This window comes from Prionailurus viverrinus, chromosome B1 (genome assembly GCF_022837055.1).
Source record: "Prionailurus viverrinus isolate Anna chromosome B1, UM_Priviv_1.0, whole genome shotgun sequence".
In the NCBI taxonomy this organism is placed as follows: Eukaryota; Metazoa; Chordata; class Mammalia; order Carnivora; family Felidae; genus Prionailurus; species Prionailurus viverrinus.
In genome coordinates this window covers 58,792,929-58,801,542 of record NC_062564.1, presented here as the reverse complement: position 1 = coordinate 58,801,542, position 8,614 = coordinate 58,792,929, and the positions used below count along the sequence as shown (strand labels likewise).

The following is an 8,614-nucleotide window of genomic DNA, read 5'->3' as shown; positions in this document are numbered from 1 at the left end:
TGTTGTGTTTTGAAGAAAACTCACTAGACCCCCTAATTTCACAAGGATATCACTCTCTATAAGTCAAACATAACGATAGATAATATACACCTAAAAAAAAATAAAAAGACTTTTTTATTGGTTAAATGGCAGCTTATGTCACACTTCCTAAGACCTCACTGAAAACCATAATTGACTGTTTTTCTCTGAGCAGATAAATGAGTTTTTCTTAGTTGTGATAGATCTTTCCTCTAGGTCACCTCACTGTTATTCTCTAGTATTTCCCCTGTCTCACATGTCTCCCTGCTCACACTCTTACCCTCTAAACACACTACAAGATTAAAAAAGCAGCCTGCCCTACTGAAGACTTTTGATTGGCATTTTTATTTATTTGGGTTGTGGAAAAGGAGAGTCATGTCATGAGGATGAGCTGTCCAGACACCTGAATGCAGGACTGTGTAAATAGAAACTCTCCTCATATAGGAGTTGTCAGATCAATTCCTAGGGGCATAAGAAAGAAAGAGGTGAAATAAACACAGGCTTGAATTCATGACAAACTTGTTGTGGTCAGCACTAGGGGAGATGGTAGACACAAATGGGACAAATAGCTGCCAGACATGCTCTTCTGTTAGAGGTTCTTCCTAAAAGCTACTCACATTTGGAGATAATTGAGTCCACTGTTCCACCAAACATTTCTGTCATCTTCCAATACCTCATGCTGAGCTTTTTCCTTCCTGTCAAAATGGGATGTCCTGTTAGCCCATTCTTTGACCACCCTTTACCTTTCCTCACTTTGTTTTCTTATTTGTATTATTCTCCACCTCCACCTCCCATTTTGGAAAGTACTCTCCAAGGTTCTGAAGTAGACAATGTTTGAGTCCCTGATCTTCTCTTCTCAGCTATGGGAACTTGAATGAAATTACTTGATACCACTAGCTTTTAGATTTCTCATATGTAACTACAGATAATAATAGTACTATTTTGTAAGGTTGTTGTAGGGTTTAATAGAAATACGTGCATAAAACACCATATTGAGCTAATTATAATTATATGGCCTTCAAGTTTCAAATTCACATTCTATGTCCTCATGAAGTCTTCTCCAATAATCCATGTTGGAAAAGATAGTTTCCTTTACTAATTTCCTGCAGCATTTACTATTCTCATGACCATAGGGTCATAGTATACACGGTGTTGTGGTCTACTTATTTGTGTTCATGTTTTCTCATCTGAACTAGATGGAAAATTTCTGAATGGCAGAGAGCTGTCTTTTGCAGTATCCTTAGCACAGTGCTCTGTAAATAGAAGACATACCATAAGTTGTAATTAAATCAAAAGACCAAATGGATATTTTATTTTATTTTTATTTATTTTAAAAATTTATTTATTGTTTAATTTACATCCAAGTTAGTTAGCATATGGTGCAACACTGATTTCAGGAGTAGATTCCTTAATGCCCCTTGCCCATTTAGACCATCCCCCCTCCCACAACCTCTCTAGTAACTCTGTTTGTTCTCTATATTTAAGAGTCATTTATGTTTTGTCCCCCTCCCTGTTTTTATATTATTTTTGCTTTCCTTCCTTTATGTTCATCTGTTTAGTATCTTAAATTCCTCATATGAGTGAAGTCCTATGATATTTGTCTTTCTCTGACTGACTAATTGCACTTAGGATAATACCCTCAAGTTCTAGCCACGTAGTTGCAAATGGCAAGATTTCGTTCTTTTTGATTTCAGAATAATACTCTGTTGTATGTATGTATATATATATACCACATCTTCTTTATCCATTCATCCATCGATGGACATTTGGGCTCTTTCCATATTTTGGCTATTGTCAACAGTGCTGCTATAAACATTGGGGTACCTATGCCCCTTCAAAACAGCACACCTGAATCCCTTGGATAAATACCTAGTAGTGCAATTGCTGGGTTATAGGGTACTTCTATTTTTAATTTTTTGAGGAACCTCCATACTGTTTTCCAGAGTGGCTGCACCAGTTTGCATTTCCACCAGCAGTGCAAAAGAGATCCTCTTTATCCTCATCCTCACCAACATCTGTTGTTGCCTGAGTTGTTAATGTTAGCCATTCTGACAGGTGTGAGGTGATATTGTGGTTTTGATTTGTATTTCCCTGAGGATGAGTGATACAGAGCATTTTCTTCATGTGTCATTTGGCCATCTGGATGTCTTCTTTGGAGAAATGTCTATTGATATCTTTTGCCCATTCTTCACTGGATTATTTGTCTTTTGGATGTTGAGTTTGATAAGTTCTTTATAGATTTTGGATACTAACCCTTTATCTGATATGTCATTTGCAAATATCTTCTCCCATTCCATTGGTTGCCTTTTAGTTTTGTTCATGGTTTCCTCCACTGTTCAGAAGCTTTTTATTTTGATGAAGTCCCAATAGTTTATTTTTGTTTTTGTTTCCCTTGCCTCTGGAGACGTGTTCAATAAGAAGTTGCTGCAGCCGAGGTCAAAGAGGTTTTTTCCTGCTCTCTCCTCTAGGATTTTGATGACTTCCTGTCTTACATTTAGGTCTTTCATCCATTTTTGAGTTTATTTTTGTGTATGGTGTAAGAAAGTGGCCAAGATTCATTTTTCTGAATGTCGCTGTCCAGTTTTCTCAGCACCATTTTCTGAAGAGACTGTCTTTATTCCATTGGATATTCTTTCCTGCTTTGTCAAAGATTAGTTAGCCATATGTTTGTGCATCCATTTCTTGGTTCTCTATTCTGTTCCATTGATCTGAGTGTCTGTATTTATGCCAGTACCATACTGTCTTGATGATTACAGCTTTGTAATACATCTGGAAGTCCAGGAGTGTGATGCCTCTGGCTTTGTTTTTGTTTTTTTTCTCTCAAGATTGCTTTGGCTATTTGGGGTCTTTTCTGGTTCCATACAAATTTTAGGATTGTTTGTTCTAGCTCTGTGAAGAATGCTGGTGTTATTTTGATATTGCATATTCATATTGCATTGAATATGTTAATTGCTTTGGGTGGTATCAACATTTTAACAATGTTTGTCCTTCCAATCCAGGAGCATGGAATATTTTTCTATTTCTTTTGTGTATTCTTCAACTTCTTTCATAACCTTTCTATAGTTTTCAGTGTAAAGATTTTTCACCTCTTTGGTTATGTTTATTCCTAGGTATGTCATGGTTTTTGGTGCGATTGTAAATGGAAACAATTTCTTGATTTCTCTTTCTGTTGCTTCATTATTGGTGTATAGGAATGCAACTGATTTCTGTGCATTGATTTTATATCCTGTGACTTTGCTGGATTCCTGGATCAGATATAGTAGTTTTTTTGGTGGAATCTTTTGGGTTTTCTACATAGAGTGTCATGTCACTGCAAAGAGTGAAAGATTGACTTTCTCCTGGCTGATTTGGATGCCTTTTATTCCTTTGTGTTGTCTGATTGCTGAGTCTAAGATTTCTAATACTATGTTGAATAACAGTGGTGAGAATGGACATCCCTGTCATGTTCCTGATCTTAGGGGGTAAGCTCTCAGTTTTTCCCCACTGAGGATGATATTAGCAGTGGGTCTTTCATATATGGCTTTTATGATCTTGAGGTATGATCATTCTACCCCTACTTTCTTGAGGGTTTTTATCAAGAAAGGATGCTGTAGTTTGTCAAATGCTTTCTCTGCGTCTATTGAGAGGATCATGTGGTTCTTGTCCTTTCTTTTATTGATGTGATGTACTATATTGATTATTTTGCAGATATTGAATGAGCTCTGCATCTCAGGTATAAATTCCACTTGGTCGTGGTGAATAATTCTTTTAATGTGTTGTTGGATCTGGTTGGATCTGGCTAGTATCTTGTTGAGGATTTTTGCATCTATGTTCATTAGGGAAATTGGTCTGTAGTTCTCCTTTTTAATGGGGTCTTTGTCTGATTTTGGAATCAAGGTAATGCTGGCTTCATAGAAAGAGTTTGGAAGTTTTCCTTCCATTTCTATTTTTTGGAACAGCTTCAAGAGAATAGGTGTTAACTCTTCCTTAAATGTTTGGTAGAATTCCCCTGGAAAGCCATCTGGCCCTGGACTCTTGTTTTTTGGGAGATTTTTGATTACTAATTCGATTTCTTTACCAGTTATGGGCCTGTTCAATTTTTCTACTCTGTTCAAATTTTCTATTTCTTCCTGTTCAGTTTTGGTAGTTTATATGTTTCTAGGAATTTGTCCATTTCTTCCAGATTGCCCATTTTATTGGTGTATAATTGCTCATAATATTCTCTTATTATTGTTTGTATTTCTGTAATGTTGGTTGTGATCTCCCCTCTTTCACTCTGAATTTTATTTATTTGGGTCCTTTCCTTTTCCTTTTTGAACAAACTGGCTAGGGGTTTATCAATTTTGTTAATTCTTTCAAAGAACCAGCTTCTGGTTTCATTTATCTGTTCTATTGTTGTTTTGGTTTTGATAGCATTGATTTCTGCTCTAATCTTTAATTATTTCCTGTCTTCTGCTGGTTTTGGGTTTTGTTTGCTGTTCTTTTTCTAGATCTTTAAGTGTAAAGTAAGGTTGAGGTATCTGACACCTATCTTCCTTCTTTAGGAAGGCCGGGATTGCTATATACTTTCCTCTCATGACTGCCTTTGCTGCATCCCAGAGGCTTTGGGCTGTGGTGTTATCATTTTCATTGGCTTCCATGTACTTTTTAATTTCCCCTTTAATTTCTTGGTTAGCCCATTCATTCTTTAGTAGGATGGTCTTCAGTCTCCAAGTATTTGTTACCTTTCCATACAACAGCCAGTGTTCATCCCAACAAGTGCCCTCCTCAATGCCCACCACCCACTTTCCCCTCTCCCCCACCCCCCAAAATGGTTTAGTGTTGATCTGGCTACATTTCAGGGATGAGAGATGCAAAAAAATCTTCCATGTTGTTCCACCATCTTGGCCCCTGCCAAATGGATGTTTTAATGAATTGGCTGAATGGATCATGATTTAGGTAGTGAAAAACCAGTTTGGCTGCTCTTAATCCATCACTCACGTGGAAGAATAAAAGTGTTGGAGCAGTAAAAAGGATTTTTGGAGAATTCAGCTCCTGGGGACCCAAAGATATCTAATGAGTGAATGCTTAGGTGTGGTAGTGGGTGTCCAGAAAGGAGAGAGCAGCAACAAGCCCAGCATGCCTTATCCAAGATGCAAGACTGTAACCTTTTAATTAAGATTGAAATTTTAACTTATTGCATCATCCTGTACATATTCATTACTGAATAAAGAATAATTTTTAATGACTTGACATTGCTAGAAGACTTTTTTAATTTGAGAGTGATTAAAAGAGTTTTTATCCAAATGCAAGGGGAAGAGCTTGCCCCAAGAGTGAATTTGAATGGCCATGTAGGAAAACAAAGTTGTTTTCTGATTTTACTCCAGGGGTCCCACTGCTAACGTAATGGTTTTGAGAAGTGGACTTAGTGTCAACCTTGGTTTGTAGAACAGCACCTAGAGGTAGAAGAACTTGCAGAGAAAGGTACAAAAGCTGTCAGAGGGAAGTAGAGGTCATGAAAGGGTGACCTACTCCTTGAAGAAAGGGAAAGAAATGCTGTTGCATGGCCATCAACTCAATTCCATCCAATGGCTTTGATTGATGTAGAGGATGTGGATGGTTACATATATGCGTATCTTTTACTTCTCTCTCTTCACCCCACACTGAGGGATAGATCTCGCTCATCTCCTCCTACAGTCGCCACCTTGAGTCACTGCCCAGCTTTTGCTTCTTGGGCCCTATGGCACAAAGCAGGAGCAAGCACTCTAATTTACCAGACCAATTTATCAGGAAAGTTCTGATTCTCCCAAATCTTGATTAGATTGCTTAAAGAACAAAAAAAGTTTCTATTGAGATGTAATTGTCAGTTGCCATGGTATTCTGTGCAAACACAAGTTCTTTTATTCTGTGGAATGCTTTCAGAGAAGTCATCACACAGTGTCTGTCACAGAATGAATTGCTATTAAAACCAGTTTGTTTATAGGTTACACCTCTAGCTGGCAAGCCCTTGAGATTTTATCATTTATATTAGCCGCACCTGAGATCCATTTGAGACCAGCACTCACAAATTATCACACGTGAAATTGTCAACTCTCAGTTAAGTGTTTATTGGGATGGGCTTGGGGAGGAAAAGATGCATTTTGGGGAACCGGCAAAGATAGGAACTAGGTAAACTTGTTTTCTTTCCATGCCAAGGGATTTGAGTTACAATTACAGGAACAAGGTTTGATTATAGCATCTGAATAAGTGGCCAAAGGTAGTAACTAAGTTGATATGTTTTTTTTCATCTCTTTGACTTCCTTTTTTTTTTTTTTTTGGTTCCTTATTATTGCCTCTCCAGTCCCCACTGGCTCCTATTATTTCCTATTTTAGAGCCTTGGCAGAGTTTGTAATTTCTGGGTAGTGGCCCCTATTCCAGATTTTCTGTCCTTCTATGGTAATTTACCATTGCCAAAAGAACAGCTAGGGAAGATATAAATCCAGCTCAGGCTACTGAAGAGTGTTAATGGCCAAATGCATGACATTTGGGGCTTGAGAGAACTGTTTTTTAATTGTGATGGGAAAAATAAACTTTGGAAGATAGTAGTGTGGCATAGGTCTGTCTCAGCTTGAGCCAGTGCCTATGGCATTAATTCTCACTAGGGATTTGGCTTGGGGGAGAGTGGTATCTGTGGTGAGAGAAAGATAGGAATGCCAAAGACAGCCTGATATTTGTTAAGCAGTAACATTTCAGAGCACAGATTCTATAGACAGAAGGCATGGGGTCAGGTCCCAGTTTTAGCATTTAGTGCTTAATCTTCTATACTCCATTTGCAAAATGTGGGTGTTAGTAGTAAGTCTCTTTCAGGGGTGTTTCGAGTTAAGCTGCATAAAAGACTTCAAGTGGTGCGTGACACATTATGTCCTTTGTAAGTGCCAGCTAATAATATTATTATGTTTCTTTAGTCCTCTGCAGTGGACTCCTTTCTGAGCCAGGTAGGGAGAGGGACTGCAGGAGGGATTCTGGGAGACCCAGGGACTCTGGCAGCACTGTGTTTTTTTCCAATCAAAAAAATGTACCCCAGAGAGGGAAAAAGAACTCTTTGCCTGACACTTTGAGGAACATACCAAACATGATTCTTTTTTTTTTTTTAATGGTATGCCTCACGAATTTGCATGTGATCCTTGCACAGGGGCCCTGCTAATCTTCTCTGTATCATTCCAGTTTTAGTATATGTGCTGCTGAAGCGAGCACCCAAACATGATTTTTGATTCAGTGACAACCCTGGGCTTTAGAACCTTCAGGGTTTCCTTTGGGAACATCAGGAGACAGTACAGCTTTCATGGAGGGACCAACACCAATGTCCTTTTTGGTAAGGCAACCAGTGCTGGTGAGGGCAGTTGAAAGGGAAGAACTGGAGAGGCCTGTTTGTGCACACAGAAGTCAAGCCCTAATGCTCTCAGAGATCCAATAAGGGGCACTTTCAGGTGGCAAAAGTCCTGTATGCAAAAGCTGGCAAAGTCTTGGGAAACTCCAGTTACACAAATAAAAGAGATCTCACCAAATACACTGATTCTCAGGAAGAGTGTCTTGAAGACTTTTACATCTTTGCTTGCTATCTTACCTTTTTTTTTAATTACAAGGAAAAATTGATTAGAAAATTGTCTTCTTTTTAATGGTTCAGGTGAAGTGTCATGTGAAAATAGCATTTTTTTCTATCAAATGTGATCTCTTCATATTTTATCTTTACCTGCTACCTAAACCACATGGTTGTTTCCACAGTATCTGGGATTTAAACATATTATTAGTTCTGCCTATGGGAACTGGAAAACAGGCTGAGAAGGTATTTACTTACTGCCTCTACTCAGGGTTTCGAGCTCATTCTTGTGGATGCTGCCTCAAATTTACCATCCTTGCCCTCCATCTTTAAAATTTTTTTTAATGTTTATTTATTTTTGAAGGAGAGAGAGACAGAGCATGAGCAGAGGAGGGGCAGAGAGAGAGGAAGACCCAGAATCCCAAGCAGGTTCCGGGTTCTGAGCTGTCAGCACAGAGCCAGACGCGGGGCTCAAACTCATGAACTGTGCCTGAGCTGAAGTTAGTTGCTTAACTGACAGAGCCACCCAGGCGCCCCTTGCCCTCCATCTTTAATATTACTCAATTAATAGTGTCATTGGAAATGCTGACACAAATATTGTTAGCAAAGCCACGACAATCATTGGAGCAATGATTGATACCTCTGTGCTTGCTGATGATATAATTTACTTAGCAGGTTTCATCTCAGTGCTAGGTAAACATAAAGCTGGTATGAACATGAGCCTGGGTATGCATCTGTCACGTGTTCCTTGTTGAATGAATGAACTGGCTGTTGGTGCCTGAGGATTGATCTTGTCTTTGCTGTCCTAGTCAGGCAAGATCTGTGATCAGTGTCTTAGAGTTTAGCATGTAATTGCTCTCTAAACAATTGCTTCATACATTCTAGTATTCTCTTTCCAGATAGATGATCATTTCTTGGAAGCAAGAGTCTTTTTACACTTCATAGTTATTTCCACAGTATTTAGCAGAGTCCAGAACATATAAAGGCTTGATAAACATTTAATTGCTTCTGGAAAAAAAAAAAAGGTGCAGCAAAGGAAAAAAAAAAGAGTGCAACCAAGC

The 8,614-nt window shown here is 38.5% G+C and overlaps 1 non-coding gene across 1 annotated transcript; it reads right to left on the bottom strand.

Annotated features, from left to right (window-relative positions):
• Positions 1-7,103: 7,103 nt before the first annotated feature.
• Positions 7,104-7,210, bottom strand: LOC125165004 (U6 spliceosomal RNA). The gene has a single exon (XR_007151913.1). It is a non-coding gene; the product is annotated as a U6 spliceosomal RNA (small nuclear RNA).
• Positions 7,211-8,614: the final 1,404 nt, after the last annotated feature.